Source organism: Desmodus rotundus, chromosome X, assembly GCF_022682495.2.
Source record: "Desmodus rotundus isolate HL8 chromosome X, HLdesRot8A.1, whole genome shotgun sequence".
NCBI classification, from domain to species: domain Eukaryota; kingdom Metazoa; phylum Chordata; class Mammalia; order Chiroptera; family Phyllostomidae; genus Desmodus; species Desmodus rotundus.
Window position 1 is genome coordinate 37,692,973 of NC_071400.1, and position 19,441 is coordinate 37,712,413.

Below are 19,441 nucleotides of genomic sequence, written 5' to 3' on the forward strand. Positions count from 1 at the left end.
GAGCATCCTGATTACCAGTGTTTTGAACTCTGCATGTGATAGGTTGGCTATCTCTTCATTGCTTAGTTGTATTTTTTCTGGAGTTTTGATCTGTTCTTTCATCTAGGCCATACTTTTTGTGTCGGCATGCTTGTTACATAGTAAAAGGTGGAGCCTTAGGTATTCGCCCAGGCAGGACAACCCACCATTGTGTTATGGCACGGTATGTAGGGGAGGGGTCTGAGAGGGAACAATGTCACTTGCTCAGCTCTCTGCCAACTTTCAGTCACTTGTTCCACTACTCACAAGCAAAGTGTGCCCTTCTGGTGCTGATTCTGAGGTGGCTGTTTTTGTGCATGTTCTAGGACCCTGTGGGTCTCTCCAGTGAACTCTGCTGTGAGGCTGGGAGTTTCTCCTGTCAACGCAAACTCCACAAGTTTTTTCAGTCATAGGTTTTACTGCTTTATTTACCCATACTGGAACACTGGTTTGCGCAGTCTGTCTCGCTCCCCCGTTGTTCCTCCAAGTTTATCCACACTTAAATGTGGGACCACCCAGTACTCCAGCCACCACCTTGCCAAGAGTGCTCTCCAGCCCAGCTGCCTATCTTCATTGTTCCTACCACCCTAGATGAATGTTTCTTCTTTAACTCCTTCTTTGTCAGAATTTCATATAATTTGATTTTCTGGCAGTTCCAGTGATTTTCTGCTTTTACATTTTTTGTTGTTCCATTGGTCTGTGTGTGTGTTTTTATGGCAGTACCAGGCTGTTTTGATTACAGTGGCCTTGTAATACAGTTTGATATCAGGTATTGTGATCCCTCCTACTTTGTTCTTCTTTCTCAAAATTGCTGCAGCTATTCGGGGTCGTTTATGGTTCCATATAAATTTCTGAAATGTTTGTTCCATATCTGTGAAATATGTCATGGGTACTCTAATAGGGATTGCATTGAATCTATAAATTGCTTTGGGTAGTATGGCCATTTTGATGATGTTAATTCTTCCAATCCATGAGCATGGTACATGCTCCTATTTGTTTCTTTATTTCTTATTTCCTTTTAATGTGTTGTGTAGTTTTCTGAGTACAGGTCTTTTACCTCCTTGGTTAGGTTTATTCCTAGGTACTTTATTTTTCTTGTTGCTATGTCAAATGGGATTTTTTTTTCCTGATTTCTGTTTTGGCTCTTTCATTTTTGGTATACAAGAATACCTTTGATTTCTGCATATTGACTTTGTATCCAGCTGTTTTGCCAAATTCATTTATTAAATCAAGTAGTTTTTTGGTGGAGTCTATAGGATTTTCCATGTGCACTGTCATGTCATCTGCAAACAGTGACAGTTTCATTTCCTCCTTTCCAATTTGGATGCCATTTATTGCTTTTTCTTGTCTGATTGCTGTGGCTAGGACTTTCAATACTATGTTGAATAGGAGTGGTGATAGAGGGCATCCTTGTCTTGTTCCTGATCTTAGTGGGAAAGCTCTAAGTTTTTGTCCATTCAGTATGATGTTGGCTGTAGGTCTTCCATATATGGCCTTTATTATGTTGAGGAATTCTCCCTCTATTCCCACTTTGCTGAGTGTTTTTATCAGAAATGGGTGCTGTATCTTATCAAATGCTTTTTCAGCATCTATTGATATGATCATGTGATTTTTGTCTTTGCTGTTATTGATGTGATGTATTATGTTTATTGATTTGTGAATATTGTACCATCCTTGCATCCCTGGGATGAATCCCACTTGGTCATAGTGTATGATCTTTTTAATGTATTGATGGATGCGGTTTGCCAACATTTTTTTGAGAATTTTATCCTCTATGTTCATCACTGATATTGGCCTGAAGTTTTCTTTCTTTGTTGCTTCTTTATCTGGTTTGGGCATTAGGATGATGCTGGCTTCATAAAAAGGATTTGGGAGTCTTCCAGTATTTTTGATTTTTTCGAATACTCTGTGAACGATAGGGGTTATCTCTTCCTTAAATGCTTTGTAGAATTCTCCTGTGAAACCATCTGGTCCAGGGCTTTTGTGTGTTGGGAGTTTTTTGATGACTGCTTTGATTTCGTCTGCTGTTATTGGTCTGTTCAGGTTGTCTGCTTCTTCTTCATTCAGTTTTGGAAGATTATATTTTTCTAGAAATGTGTCCATTTCACCTAGGTTTTCAAATTTCTTGGCATACAGTTCTTCGTAGTAATTTCTTACAGTACTCTGTATGTCTGTAGTATCAGTTGTAATCTCTCCTCTTTCATTTCCAGTTGTGTTTCTTTGGATCCTCTCCCTTTTTTTCTTGATTAGCCTACTTAAAGGCTCATCAATTTTGTTTATCTTTTCAAAGAACCAGCTCCTGGATGCAGTGATCCTGAGAATTGTTCTTTTAGCCTCTACGTCATTTAACTGTGCTCTAATCTTGGTTATTTCCTTCCTTCTACTTGCTCTGGTCTGTCTTTGTTGTTCCTCGAGTTCTTGTAGGCATAGGGTTACATTGTTTGTTTGAAATGTTTCTATCTTTTTAAGGTAGGCCTGTATTGCTATGAACTTCCCTCTCAGTACTGCCTTTGCTGTGCCCCATAGGTTTTGGGATGTTGTGAACAAAGGATTTGAACAGACACTTCACCAAGGAAGACATACAGAGGGCCCAGAGACATATGAATAGATGCTCAGCATCACTAGCCATCAGAGACATGCAAATTAAAATCACAATGAGATACCATCTCATACCGGTTAGAGTGGCCAACATAAACAAATAAACAAATGTTGGAGAGGATGTGGAGAAAAGGGAACCCTAGTGCACTGTTGGTGGGAATGTAGACTGGTGAGGCCACTGTGGAAAACAGTATGGAATTTCCTCAGAAAACTAAAAATGCAACTGCCCTTTGACCCAGCAATTCTGCTGCTGGGATTATACCCTAAGAACCCCAAAACGCAAATCCAAAAGAACCTGTGCCCCCCAATGTTCATAGCAGCACAATTTATGATAGCCAAGTACTGGAAGCAACCTAAGTGCCCATCAGCATATGAGTGGATCGAAAAACTATGGTATATTTACACAATGGAATTCTACGCAGCAAAGATAAAGAAGGAGCTTATACCCTTTGCAACAGCATGGATGGAACTGGAGAGCATTATGCTAAGTGAAATAAGCTAGACGGTGAGGGACAAATGCCATATGATCTCACCTTTAACTGCAACATAATAACAGAAGAAAAAAAGCAAGGAAAATATAACCAGAGACATTGAAGTTAAGAATAATCTAACAATAACCAGGGAGAGTGGGGAGGGGACAGTGAGGAGAGGCGATTAGAGGAACTACTATAAAGGACACATAGACCAAATCAAGGGGGAGGGTGGAGGTTGGGGACGGAGGTGGTTTCAGCTGGGGTGGGGTGGAGGTATGAGGAGAAAAGGCATGCAACTGTAATTGAATGACAATACACATTTTTTAAAAAAATTTGTTGTTGTCCTTCTTTTGGTTGTTTGAAGAGGCAAATTGTGTCTACCTACACCTCCCTCTTGGCCAGAAGTGCCACTTGGTTATTTTAAACTGATGATGACTTCATTAATAATGTTGAGTCTAGACCTAAATTTGTCCAGCCATACTTTCCCCCATACACTCTTTTCCACCACTGGCTTTGGGAGCTGCTAATAGGCATTAGAATGACTCCATGATTAAGGGCTGCATGAGCATTGGTATAAAGGGATTTGAAAGCTGTTTGGTATTCTTTTTAACATTTCTCCAAAATTTTCCGCAAAGTGTGAAACATCAAAATTCTCATTCATTATACCAGTACTTGTCTGCATCAAACTCTGTCCTTAGTTTAACTTTTAAATATCAGTTTGGGAGAATAGAAATTCTTAGGGGGCAAAAGGGTAGCCATAGCAGAACAGATAAAATCTTTAGATCCATGTTGGAATGATCATGTGTGTGTGCATTCCTGAAGCTGGAATTGGAATGTCTGAAGACAATGTTAAAAGCATTGCAAAACATGAAGAAGCAAACCATTTCTGCAATTACTGGAAGATATTTCCAATTCATCAATTACTATTTAATTACTTTTAAGTTTCACCATAAAAACAAATCCGGTAGAATGATGGTATTAGGGTTTTTCTAAAATCCTTTGTTATCAAACTCCATAACAGATTGTTCTCTGAAAGAAACATAATTAATCTGAAATTTCGTCGGATTATTAACCATTCAAAATGCTGAGAGTTTTATAATGACCAATTCTTCAGACATAAATATACATCTTTAAAGCATAAAAAGGTTAGTGTTTCACTGACCCATGATTTTTTTTTTTTTTTAATGTGAAAAACACAATTAATAGCAGGGATTTTTTTTTCAGAAAATCCCATAATTCGACTCAAATCAAACTTGATTTGCTTAAAAATATATTTTTTTCAAGAGTCCCCCTGCCCCGGAGTCCCTCCCAGGTTCGCATCTGCAGGTGTAGTGAAAGGGCATGGAGCTGAAGGCTGATAGTCCTGGGCTGCGGTCCTGGTTCTCCTACCCCTGTGACCTTAGACAGGTGACTTCACCTTGCCACGCCTCAGTTTCCTCCTGCAGCCTGGAGGGGCTGTGGCAGAGTTAGTGGGATGTCTGCCTTCCTCTGGGTGCACTAGGACAGCGTGGGGTGCGTGGGCTCTGATGCTGATCCAGAGAGAGGAATCACCTTCCAGGTCTGGCCCACCATAGCCTCTATCCCAGGGAGCATTGGCACAGGCCACTTGGTGCTGGCTACCCACATGAGGGTGGGCAACCGGGGTGGGGTGTTGATGCAGGGGAGGGGTAGCGGCCCCGTAGGGCCCAGAGCCCCGGACCCTGACCCCCCAAAATCTATTTTTTTATAAGACACTGTGATACAGCTGCTGCAGGATTATCATGAGATTAACAAACTCTGAGATTTTTTAAATCAGACATTAGACTTTGCCATGACAGAGAAAGCACTTTTTGCAGGATAAACAATGATTTGTGTGTGCAAACTGTTGGAAGCAGTCAGGATTTTGCTTGTCCTCTCAACTGAGCCTAACAGTGGGAAACTTAAAGTTCAAGTTCAAAGTTGAAAGTAGTATGGGATATTAAGCTCAATTCTCACTGCCAAATAATGAATTGGCTATATACTTCTGATAACCTGTAATTTTTTTTTTCCCTCTGGACTTGCAATTGCAGAATATTGAGACCTTTGTTAAGTGCCCTAATATTTAAATTTTTCTGAAAGTTCCCAGGTATATTTTATATATGCTCATGAATAAACCATGTAAAGCACAACATTGATGTAACCTGGCGGCCAAGAGGAGTGGACTGGAATGAGAATGCATGAATAATGATGACTTCACTGTACTAGTCAGTGGGGATGGTAGACGTCATTGAGTGAGCATGTGTACTATGTGGCTATCACATTCAAAATGACTGAGTGAGTAGAGCATCCATTCTGCATCAAATTTTGGAAAGAGTTCAGATGATTCAGAAGGCCACAGCTTCATCATGACAGTGTGTCCACTCATGTATCACATCTCAGAGTTGTTGTTGTTGTTTTTTGGTGAAACATCGTATCATACAGGTAACTCAGCTCCCCCACAGCCCAGATTTGGCACCCTGTGACTTCTGGATTTTCCCAATACTCAAATCACCTTTGAAAGGGAAGAGATTTTAGGCCATCGATGAGGTTCAGGAAAATATGATGGGGCAGCTGCTGGTGACTAGGTGAACTGTGAGGTCTCAAGGTGCCTACTTTGAAGGGGACTGAGGTATCATTATCCTATGTACTATGTTTCTTGTACCTTGTATCTTCCTTAAAAAAAAAAATGTCTCTTTTTCATATTATATACCTCAATACCTTCTAGACAGATCTTGTATTTTTTTTTATGTTTCTGATTCTTTGGTTCGACCATGGTATTTTATCTTTCATTTTTCTCAGGCTTACTTGGTAGCATAACAAAAGGGGCATTTTGTTTTTCTCCCTCAAAACATAAATTGTCTTAGCAGGATTTTTTGAATTCATCTATTATTTCCAACAGTGTATGATTCTTCTTTTACTACATATTCCTTATGAATTCTAAGTTTTGTTTTGTTGTCTATTTTGTTTCATTGATCTTATTCTTATACTGGTTTCATACTGTTTTAATTATTGATGCTTTAAATACAATGATTAATGGATTTCTCTATTACTCTTTTTTTCAATAAGTATTTAGGTGTCTTTGCCTTTCTACTATTCAGAATACATTTTAGGATAATTCTGTCACATTAAATAATTTCATTGATGATGGATGCCAGAGGGGAGGGGGTGGGGGACTGGGTGAAAAAGGTGAAAGGATTGAGAAGTACAGATTGGTAGCTACAAAATAATATTGGGGATGCAAACTACAGTATAAGGAATATAGTCAATAATATTGCAATAATCGTGTATGGTACCAGGTGGGTACTGGAAATATCTAGGAAACACTTGTAAATGATATGTCATCTAACCCTTATGCTGTAGACTTGGAACTAATACAAAATAATATTGAATGTAAACCATAATTTCATTTTTAAGTCAAAACAAATAAATAAATATTTTAAAATCTCATTGGTAATTGTAATTGCATTAAGCTTAAAAAATGAATATAGGATAATCTAAAAACTTATCTATTAGTATTCCCATCTAGGAACATTTCTATTCATATATAATATGTCTTTTAAAAATATGCTGAGGAACATGTATGAGCATACAACTGCATTCTAGTCCAGTTCTTTCTGTAACTAACTACATGCTTTCTGATATATCTCATGATTCTGATGTAATTCCTACTCTTCAAAGCTCATAACATTTACATGAGGATTAAGAGAGTTAAAAATACATTAAAATAATAAAGAGATAAATAATGATGGTGATACAAAATATGTTACTATTATTAAAATGAAACTTTGATAAAAAGGCCAATTTTGCATGAAAGATATTTCTTACTTCAAATATAAGATCTCTACAAAAAACCCTAAAACTCAGAAAAGCAAAGGAATCCAAGGGTCTCAATATTAATCATCTGGAAAAAAAAACCCTCTTTATTAACCACCACTACTAATATAATGCTAATATCTCCTTATGCTGAAGACATTTTAGCATAGAATTTGTGGGCTGGACCTAATAAAATGAATGTTTCCATAGATTCTTAGAGTTTGAGGAGACCATAAAGTAATCTCATTAAAACTTTTATTAAATAGAAATACGTCTTCTCTAATATTTCCAGCAATAGTAAGTTCATTAATTCATAAGTAATTATTAGAATCCTCATATTTCAAAATACTCTATTTTACCAATATCTGTCTCACTGTACCTTTCATCTATGCACAGGTGTTACAATCAAAGGATGTTGAAGTATCTAATTTCATCTGGCAAGAAGAAAGGAAATTAATGGGAAGAAACACCAAAACAGTGCACTGGAAAGCAGGTACGACCTGATCTGAATCATGAAGAGAGAGAGGTTAAGGCATTCAAGGTCAACACACTTGGGAACTGTACTGAGTTTGGTTCTGCTGAACCAAAACATGTATATGAGAGAGTAGTAGAAGATAAGAATGGATTAAATAGCAAATGATTGGTATCTGAGAGTCTTCAGTGCAAAGTTGAAGAGTTTAGATTTCGTGGACAATGGAATCATTAAAAGATTCTTTAAATTCAACAATATTGTTCAACTTTGCTACTGGGCTTACAAAAAAATCTATCTTTTATTTTTCTCTAACCTTTCTTAATTCTTCAAATCACCCGAAGGTATTTTTATGTCTTTCCAGTTATTTTAATAATTTATCATCTGTATATTTTCTATATTATGACCATTGTATTTCCTTTCCCCTGACTCATTCTAGTTTAAGTTAATCTTAAACTGTTATGCCCAGAATTAAGTTAATAATTGAAATATTATTTAATGCTGCAAAGTAGAAAAAGATTATTTTATCTTGGTAATTCTATATAAAACTTATTTTAAAGAAGATTAAATTAAGGTTTGGTTTATTTTGGCCTTGGAGTCAAGACAATGTATCAGATGACCAAGACTTTGTTATGTTGCATTAACAAAGAACTCCAAAATCTCAGTCACTTAACCCAACAAAGGTTCATTTCTCACTTATTTGTTCATCACAGCCATTCAAGAATGTAGGCTGACAAAAACTCCATTATAATTCCTGTTCATGGTCAACAAGACAGAAAAAAAAAAGAGAAGGTAGTAAATTGTACAACAGCTCTTAAAGTTTCCAAAGCAAATCAATTGGCTTTACCTAAATTCAAAGGGTGTAGGGACATCCAGTCTACCATGGACCTTGGAGGAGAGAAGAAACAGGATATATGGCTGATCCTGATTGTTTCCATCAACTTACAATTGTATCACAAGGAGCAAGTGACCAATTAAATGCTCTAGATTTATTTCTCTTGTTCTGACATTAATGGCTATCAATCCAGATCTTCTGAATATTATAAATTCCTTGTTTTTGGTTTAAAATGTTACTGAATTGGATTGCATTAATCGATGGCAGACTGTTTGCTGTGGTCTGAATGTTTGTGTTATTTGCAAGTTCATATGCTGAAATCCTAACCCCCAAGATGATGATATTAGGAGGTAGGGCCTTTGGGGAGATGTTTAGTAAGGAGAACAGAGCTCTCATGAATAAGATTCATGACCTCATAAAAGAAGCCAGGGAGCTTGTTTGATACTTAACATGTGGGGGCACAGTGAGAAGTCAACAGTCTGCAACCCATAAAGAGCATTCACCAGAATCTGGCCATGCTGGCTATCTGATATTAGACTTCAAGCCCCCAAAACAGAAAGAAAGAAGTTTCTGTTGTTTATAAGTCTCCCAGTCTATAATATTTTGTTACAACAACCCAAGCAAGCTATAACATCATTCATACCATTTAAAATTGTTATTCCAGCATGTATTATTGAGTTAATACCCACAACTTTGATTCACCTTTCAAACTATCAAAGATATAATTTTTAGCTTTAGGAACTGGTGGTACTTTACAAGACACTTCACTTTCAGTAAACATTGATCCATTACTTCATTGATGCCATTATGGTAAGACTGTCGAATCCGTCTCTCAGTCTACATAATTGAATAAACATCTGAGTAATATTTTAATAAATTACTATAACTTTATCTTCTGAGACTTTACCAAATGCTTTGTTCCAATCAAGATATAAAACATTTAAGCATTATCCTGGTCGAGAAGTCTAGCTGTCTTATCAAGAAAGGAACAAAGTTTAGCTGATCGTCTCATGTTTAAGTTGATCATGTTTTATGTTTTATATTTTGGCTTGTACAGATTACTCTCATTCTTTTATTAACTTTACAAGACATCTTGTTAATATGTTTGTGAATATTTGTTTAAAAAATAGATTTTTCCCACATAGTTTCTGAAAATTATGTCCTCTCCCTCATTTTTGAAAATAAGAATATATATAAGAATCTCAAATAGTTAAAATTATTTCTTGCTTTACATGAGTCTTCAGTTGTTACTTGTGGTGGTACTAATAAAAATCTGAACATTTTTAATAGACCTTTTGAGGAACATGTAGATGCATTTAAATGTTACCAGAATTGTATTGGACTTCAAAGAGAATGTCTATAATATTTTTATGATGTGTTACAGTTTTCAATTTGAAGGCCATTTTACATGTTGTAGGATATTGAGGTAAAACAGATTTGAAAGAGCTCAAATTTCTTTCTCTAATCTGTTAACATTTATCATCTTTCTCATGTAATGAACTTTTTCTTTGTTTTTACTGCTTTAAACTTACTTGAAAAAACCCTTTGTTTACCCCTAACACTTTTCACAACTCATAGTTTGTGTGTTAACATCTCAACAATGTTGGTAGTTGTGTGGCATTGTGTTATATTCTGGTCATTTGATTTTTTTTAATTTAAAATTTATATCTCTTCCATAATAAGTTATTGTCAATACATATCATATATGACATGTTTTCTTGCTTCCCCCCCCCCAAAATGATCTAACTTGGAGTTTCTAATTCTTTTAGTGTGTTTTATTGGTTGTACAGTGAAATACACAACTGAGCAAAAGCACGAATATCTATAAATATACAAAATTAAGTCAAGAGATGGTGTCTATTAATATTTTGAGAGATTTCCTCCCAGAAAAATGTTATTTCAACAATGAAAGATAAAAATATCTACAGTTATTAAAAAGCTTAACCTCTATATAGCTCTCTTTCATCACAAAAATGAGACTAACAATCTAAGACTAACTTTCTACTTGAAGTTTATTAAATATTTCTTAGAGATTTTATGGAGTTTCTGTCACTAATATATCTGGATTATCAAAATGAAAATATAATATTCTAGGAAGAATGATGATAATTATAATATAACAAGGAAAAAGAAAAGTATTAGTAGTGATTACTATTATTATAATAATTATAATAATAAAACCACATAAGTAGAGCTCACTAGTTGCTACTTACTATTCTAAGCATGACTCATATCTAATTTTTTAATAATCATGACTACCTTATAAGATAGATGCTTATGTTTTAAAAGATGAAGATGGATAGGGAACATGATCTTTTCCTTGTGCAAGGTGGGATGAGGGGGTCAGAATTGAGAATCCTACATTAAATCTTATCTATGAATTACTGTATTAAACATTTTAACATTTAAAATTATATATAATGTGTATTATATATATATAGATATATATATATATAAGTATGTATTATATATAATATATAGAGGTAATATAGATCACAAATGGCAAACACAAGGCCCACAGGCTGAATCCGGCCCTCCACCTTCTTTTATCCAGACTGTCAGCTTAGTTTCCACCTGGAAGCAGCACCAACCTCCTTTCCCCTTGTTAAGGAGTAGTTACATTTATACAGTCCTAAAATTACATTCAGCCCTTTGAAGGCAACCATGAGGCTGATGTGGCCCCCAGTGAAAATGAATTTGACACCCCTGATATAGATGATAGATGTAGTTATATAGATATGGACATAGAAATAGGCATAGATATAAATGTACATATAGATATAGATACACACAAATTTTTCTTAGGCTGGCTGAATTTTATTTTTCACAAAACAGTAACAGACTCATACAGGCAGAAGACAAACTAATGGTTGTTAGATGGGAGAGGGAATGGGAGGCTGAGTGGAAAAGATGAATGGATTGAGAAGTACAAACTGGTAGTTACAAAATAGTCATGGAGATGTAAAATACACCACAGAGAACAGAGTGAATAATATTGTAATAACTGTGTATGGTGTCAGGTGAGTACTACAAATATTGGGTGGGAAAATTTATAAAGTGTATGATTGTTGAACCACTATTCCATACACTCCACACACTTACAATAATATAAATTAATATTTTTTAAAAAAGAAAGGACAATACCAAGTGTTGGGAATGTGTACGGAATGATGCTGTTGGATTAGGCAGATCTGTTGTCTACCTAATGTGGCACAGATAATATTCAATAAAGTTTGGCTGTACCGAAACAGAAAAAAAAAAAAAGAAAACAAAACAAAATAACTAAAAATAGCACCAAATTTTGAAAAGTAACTAAAAAAGCAACAAATATTTCTCTATAATTCATAGGTCAAATAATCAAAATGAAATAAAAAATATATTGGAATGCAAGATGGTGGCAGAGTAGGTGGAAGGTACACTCACTTCCTCCCAGAACCAAAGTGGAATTACAGCTAAAATATAGAACAATCAACTACAATAACCAACTGAAGACAAGTAAACAGAAGTCTTATAACCAAGGATTTATAGAAGAAGCCACATTGATACTGTTGTGAATGGTAGGGTCTGCTTCTTTTTTCTGCTGTGTACTATTCCACTGTGTAAATGTACTACTGTTTTTTGATCCATTCATTTACTGATGGGCACTTAGGTTGCTTCCAGAACTTGGGTATTATAAACTGTGCTGCTATGAACAAGCTGACAGTAAACAGAGGGGAAGGGGGAGAGGGATAATGAGGGAAAGAAGGGGAAGGGTCAACAAGGAACATGTATAAAGGATGCATGGGCAAAGCCAAAGAGAGGTAGGATTGAAGGTGGGAGGTGGGGGTGTAGGGGAGAGTGGTGGGAGGAAATTGAAGATAACTCTACCTGGACAACAATAAACAAAGAAGCCACATTGAGAATAATAAGAATGATGGAAAAGTGAAAAGGCCTGGCCTTGCTCCAACAGGTGGTGACTGAGAATCTGGAGGGATATCTTAGTTACAAAGATTCCCCTGAAGAGCAAGGTGACCCAATCCCAAGCCAGGCTCTCAAGCCTAGAACACCACAGCCAGGGAAGAGGCACTCAGAGAATATCAGCCTGTGAAAGTCAGAGGTGATTTTGACTGCCAAGGAGAGATGAGAGTCTGCTAGAAATGCAGGTGCCCTCCTAAAGGGCCCATATACAAAATGTCTTTCCCAGCCATTCACCCTGGGCTCCCAGAGAGGAAAGGCCAAGCAGAATAGAATTATGTCAGGAGATACTAGGTTGTATGGCTCTGGCAAGAGAGGTGAAGGGACAGTTCACAGGATCCCTATACTGAGTCCCTCTCCCACACAGAAGACTCCATCTTTCTTGGGCAAAGCCCTCCCCTCCATACAGCATCAGGCTGGGAGAATACAATAGCCTCACTCTCCAGACTCCCTGTTTCCACATCCAGCAAAACTCATACTCTACAGAGGAGTCAGCCTCCTGCACCCAGAGTGTAAAGGTATGAACATACTCCGGGTGAGGGTTAGTGATTGAGTTGTTTGACTTTAGTGAGGGGGCCATTCTATCCACCTTCCAATGAGTCTAATGTGTGTCACACCCTCATGGGAATCCACTAGCTCCCACCTTCCAACACTTGGTGTCTGCCTTACCCAGCTCGGGCTCACCAGAAAATCTGGATAGAATCCAGGGCACAGTGAGTTGTGTGGCTCTGGGGTGGGGCCATTCCCCACATCTTCTTATGAGGCTGACCAGCACTCTCCCCTCACTGAAGATCCACTAGCCCCACACTCTGTATTTCAAGGGCCCTAGACCTGCAAAGCTCACTTCCACTAAGAGATCTGGGCATATCCAGGACAGACTGAGTTGTGTGGCTCTGGCACTTGGGCCATTTTTCCCTCATATGCATGACCAATACAGAGACCTCCCTTCACACAGGAAAATCTTGGTCTGTTTGGGTCCAATAAACTCTGTTGGCCTTACCTGATGACTCCCTGAGACCCCACCCAATACAAAGGTCTGTAGGCACCTGGTCAGTAGGAGCTAGCCTTGGTGTACCCTAGGATTTTTGTTCAGTGGCCTCAGACCCTGCACCAGCATGGAGTTTGAACCAGTATCAATCTGGTGAATACCAATTGCCCCTACCTGGTGACTAGCTGAGAAACTACCGCATGCAACTCAAGTTCCACCAGAAGTTCTTTCACTGACTGAGCAAAACAGGCAGACAACAGGCAGAAGCAAGTGGAGGTGGATCTCAAGATGACATGGCCTTATGCTAACCTTTTCCCAGACTTGGTACTGGTGGAAGCCAGCCTTGGTGTGGAGATTTGTCTTACCCATGCAAACTCAGGCCCAGCAAAAGCAGTCACAAACTGTGGATGGCTTTGTAGCTCCAAACAGGTTTCCCAAGACCAGTCACAGGCAGCATCTGAGATAGATCTGTACCAGAGTCCTAAGAGACCCCAGAAACTAAAAACCCAGGGGTGAGCTTCAGACAATATCAGAGGATGATCCAATTAGCTTCATAAGTGACAAATCCCAAAAAAATCATGGAAGACACTGGACTTTGCTGAGAAAAATTTACTTTGTTCAGTCAGTACCACAATAGCAGCTTGGGATCAATCCTAACAGTAAACCAGCCTGAAGTTTGATCCAACACACAGATAGGCAAATCAAATCAAGACTCAACTGCATCAATAGTGCTCAAATAATCCACACAAGAAACATTCCTGGAGACCCCACCTGAGGTAATAAAGGTGAGAGTACTACTAGGTCCCAAAGGACACCTACTACATAAGGCCACCCTAACATGACTGAGGCATAGCAGATCTACCAAATACACAGAAACAAAAGCAAAAAAGCAACCCTACTGGGAGACAAAACATGCCCCAAAGGAAAGAACAAGAACAATCTTCCCCCTAAAAAAAAAAGAGCTAAATGAAATGGAGTTCAAAGTAATGGTTATGAGGATGCTCAATAACTTAGTAGGAATACAACAGCATGAAAAAGGACATTGAACACATAAAAAAGGACCAGTAAATAATAAGTAATACAATATCTGACTTCAAGAATACACTAGAATGAATAAACATTATGTTTGATGAAACAGAGAAATCAGCAATTTGGAAAACAAGGTAGAAACAACAACCAATTACAAGAGTAAGAAAACAATGAAAAGTATGAGAGTAGTCTAAAGGACTTTTGCAACAGCATGAAGTATAACAACATCAGCATCATAAGGGTATCAGAAGGTGAACAAGAGTTCAAGAAACAATTTGAAGAAATAATGACTAAAATATTGTCTAATTTGATGATGGAAATGACACAAAAATTCAGGAAGCACAGAGTCCAAACAAGATAAACCCCCATACACAAAAAGACATATAATAATTAAAATGGCAAAGTTTAAAGACCAAGAGAGAATCTTTAAGTCACAAATTAAAGACAGTTAATCACCTACAAGGGAGTTCCCATAAGACTGTTAGCTGATTACTGTACAGAAACATTTCAGGCCACAAGGGATTGTTATGAAATATTCAAAGTAATAAAAAGCAAGAGCCTACAATTAAGACTACTTTACCTGGCAAGGTTATCACTTGAAATTGAAGGAGATAGAGACATCTTCCCAGGCATAAAAAAGTTAAAAGAGTTTGTCACCACAAAATCAGTATTACAAGAAATGTTAAAGAGGCTGCTTGAAGTAGAAGGAGGAGGAGGAGAAGGAGGGGGAGGAGGAGGAGGAGGGGGAGGAGGAGGAGGGGGAGGAGGAGGAGGAGGAGGAGGAGGAGATAGCTAAAAGAATAAAGTAGCAGAAAAAATACGTAGGTATCAATAATCACTTTAAATGTAAATGGCTCAATCAGAGGTGTCCAACCTGCCACCCACTGGCTGCATGTGGTCCAGGATGGCTATGAATGTGCTCCAACACAAAATTGTAAATTTACTTAAAACATAATGCGATTTTTTTGTGATTATGTGTCACAATATATTTAATGTGTGGCCTAAGACAACTCTTCTTCCAGTGTGGCCCAGAGATGCTAAAAGGTTGGACACCCCTGGTAAATGTTCCGATTAAATGTATGCTAAGTGAAATAAGCCAATTGGTGAAATGCAAATACCATATGATCTCACCTATAAGAGGAATCTAATGAACAAAATAAACTAATGAGCAAAATGGAACCCAAGGCATGGAAATGGAACAGACTGACAGTGGCCACAGGAGAGGGAAGAGGGGAAAAATGGTGGAAAGAAGAGGAAGGGATTACAAAGAACATATATGAATGACCCACAGACATGGACAATAGTGTGGGGATTGTCTGCAGGAGTAGGTGGGGGATGGTTGGGCTGGGCAGAGGAAAGCAAAGGTGGAAAATTGAGACAATAATTGAATAATAAAATGGAAAACAAAAAGACATAGGGTAGCTGAATGTAAGAAAACAAGACCCATATGATGTCTATAAAAAAACAACCTCGGAAAGAAAGACACACACAGAGTAAAAATAAAAAGATGGAAAAATATATTTCATGCAAAGGAAAAAAAACACTGAGGTAGTAATACTTATATCAAACAAAATAAGCTTTAAAACCAAGGCTATAATAAGAAAAAATAAGGGCACTGCATAATCACAAAGGGATCAATAAAACAAGAAGTTATAACCCTGGTAAACATTTATGCACTCAATATAGGAGCACATAAATATATAAGCAAATCTTGATGGACATAAAGGGAGAGATCCACAGAAATACAGTGATAGTAGGGAATGTAAACATCTCATTGGCGTTAATGGATAGTTTTTTTTCACACCTGAAACCTATATAACTTTATTAACCAATGTTACCCCAACAAATTCAATAAAAAAGTAAAAAAAAAAGTTCTGATCAAACGTTTTTATTGTGCAGATAGATGTAACTCTATGGGTATATTAATTAAGGTGATTTGCAAGACATTTTGTAAAAAAAATAAAATTAAAATAAAAACAGGATCAATATTATTGCTTTTCTCTTTTCCCTTAGGCTCTAATATGGCTAAGTATGGCCCTTCTTTATTTAAATTCTTAATATTTTTTTCATCATGGATTTTTACAGAAAGTATACTTTATGGATTATGCTATTACAGTTGTCCCATTTTTCCTCCTCTTTAACCCCTCTGCCCTGAACCCCACTTCCCACCAGCATCCTCCCTTAGTTCACATTAATGGGCTATACATATAAGTTCTTTGGCTGCTCCATTTCCTATACTATTCTTATCACTCCCCTGTCTATATTGTACCTACCATGTATGCTTCTTATTATCTGTACCTTTCCCCCATTCTCCCCTTCCCAGTTGATAACCCTCCAGGTGATCTACATTGCTGTGATTCTGTTCCTGTTCTAGTTGTTTGCTTTGTTTTTGTTTTTAGGTTCAGTTGTTGATAGTTGTGATTATGTTGTCATTTTACTGTTTACAGTTTTTATCTCCTTTGTCTTAGATAAGTCCCTTTAACATTTCATATAATAAGGGCTTGATGATGATGAACTCCTTTAATTGATCTTACCTGGGAAGCACTTTATCTGCCCTTCCATTTTAAATGGTAGCTTTGCTAGATAGAGTAATCTTGGATGTAGGTCCTTGCCTTTCATGATTTTGAATACTTCTTTTCAGCCTCTTCTTGCCTGCAAGGTTTCTTTTGAGAAATCAGTTGATAGTCTTATGGGAACTGAGGAAACTCTCTCCCTTTCTCTCTTTTTTTTAAAAAAATTATTGTTATTCAATTACACTTTTATGATTCTCTCCTTGTCTTTAATCTTGAGTAATGTAATTATGATGTGCCTTGGTGTGTGCCTCCTTGGGTCCAATTTCTTTAGGACTCTCTGAGTTTCCTGGACTTCCTAGAAGTCTATTTCCTTCAAACAAGACACAGAAATCTACTTTCACCACTCTTCTTCAACGTAGTACTGAAAATCCTAACCATAGCAATCAGACAAAAAGAACATATAAAAATAACCCAAATTAGAAAAGAAGAAGTAAAACTGTCATTATTTGCAGATGAAACAATACTATATATAAAGAACCCTGAACATTCCACCAAACACTAATGGAACTGATAAATAAATTCAGTAAAGTAGCAGGAGAAAATGTAAATCTCCAGAAATAGGTGGCAATTTATATGCTGATAATAAATTATCAAAAAGGAAAATTAAGAAAACAATTCCATATAAATTGTATTAAGAAAAAAAAAACCTTAGGAATAAATTTAACAAAGGAGGTAAAGGATCTGAATTCATAAAAATTATTAAAACACTGGAGACAGAAACTAAAGAGGATACAGACAAATGAAAGCATATAATGTGTTCATAGGAAGAATTAATGTTAAAATGACCATACTATCCAAAGCAATCTATAGATTGACTGTGATTTCCATCAAAATACCAGGGACATATTTCATAGAAGTAGAGCAGATAATGCAAAAATTCATATGGAACCACAAAAGACCATAAATAGCCACAGCAATATTGATAAAGTCTCACCTATAAGTGGAACCTAATCAACAAAACAAACGAGCAACATATAACCAGAGACACTGAAATAAAGAACAAACTGACAGTACCAAATGGAAGGAGGAGAGGATAAAAGGGGGTAAAATGGGAAGGGTCATCAAGGAACATGTATAAAGGACACATGGACAAAGTCAAAGGGGGGGTAGGATCAAGGATGGTGGTTTGGTATGGGTGGAATGGAGGGGAGTGGTAGGGAGAAAACTGAGACAACTGTACTTGAACAAAAAAAAAAACATAACTGAAAAAAAAGAATTGTACACCTGCAACCTATATAATTTTATTAACATCTGCCACCACAATAAATTCAATAAAAATGTTAAAAAAAGAAAAAAAAAACAAAGTTGAAGGAATCATGCTTCCTGGTATCAAACTATGCTATAAGGTCACAGTCATGAAAATTGCATAGATGATATTGGCAAGAAACAGACATATATGAGGAGGGAACCCAAATAACTGGAATTATTTTCTAAAGTACAGGTTTCCCCCACTAGAGTATTCTAGGAACACACCTGTATCAGTATACCAGCTGGTGGTGTTGTGAGAAGCTGTGCTTGGCTTCAGTGATTTCATTTAAGACTCTTCCAATGTGTTTGCCCATTTCATGATGGGTGATTTGTGAGCACATCTGGTCTTACTGCATAGAATGTTCAGAAGTTTTTGACCAAAAACTGCATGACCTGCATTCGTCACCCTCCCTATTCACCCAATCTTATTCTGTGTGAGATCAGGTGAATAGGTCATCCTGACTATTTTTTTGTTTTCCCAGATGAAAAAAGTCCTCAAAGGGAAATGTTTTGTCAGTGTGGAAGAGGTGAAACAAAATATGGCAAATGAATTAAAGACATCAAAATCGATGAGTTCAAAAAGCATTTTGAGCAGTGAAAAAACTCTCAATAGGTATATTACATCAAATAGAGGGTACTTTGAAGGTGAGTGAGCTTTAAACATGTAAGAATAAATACACAATGTTTTTTTATAAATAAACTCTATTTTTGGTCCTCCCTCATAGATCAATGGAACATAATAGAAAACCCCCAAATAAACCCACACTTATATAGATAATAATATTTGACAAAGGAAGCAAGAACATAAAATGGGGTAAAGAAGTCTATTCACTAAACGATATTAGGAAAATTGGACAGATACATGCAAAAATGAATCTATATCACCTTCATATATAATATACAAGAATAAAATCTAAATGGATTAAAAACTAAATGTAAGATTCAATACCATAAAAGCCCTATAAGAAAATATAGGCAGTAAAATCTATCACTCTTATTTTAGTAATATTTTGTCTGATATATCAACTTGTACAAGGGAAACAGAACAAAACAAAATAAACAAAGGGGACTACATCAAAATAAAATGCTTTTTCAAGACAAAGAAAACAATCCACTGAATTGCAGAACATATTTGCCAATGATACATTAGATAAAGGCTTAATATCTAAAATTTGTAAGGAACTTATACAACTCATTGCCAAATAAGCAAACAATTCAATTAAAAAAATGGATGAAGGACCTAAATTGACACTTCTCCAAAGAGGACATATGAAATATGCTCAATGTCATTAATCATCAGATAAATCCATATTAGAACCACAATGAGATATCGCCTCACACCTCTCAGAATTACTATCCTCAATAAATCAACATCAAGTGTTGGCAACCATGTGGTGAAAGGGAACCCTAGTGCACCATTGGTGGGCAGGCAGATTGATTCAGTCA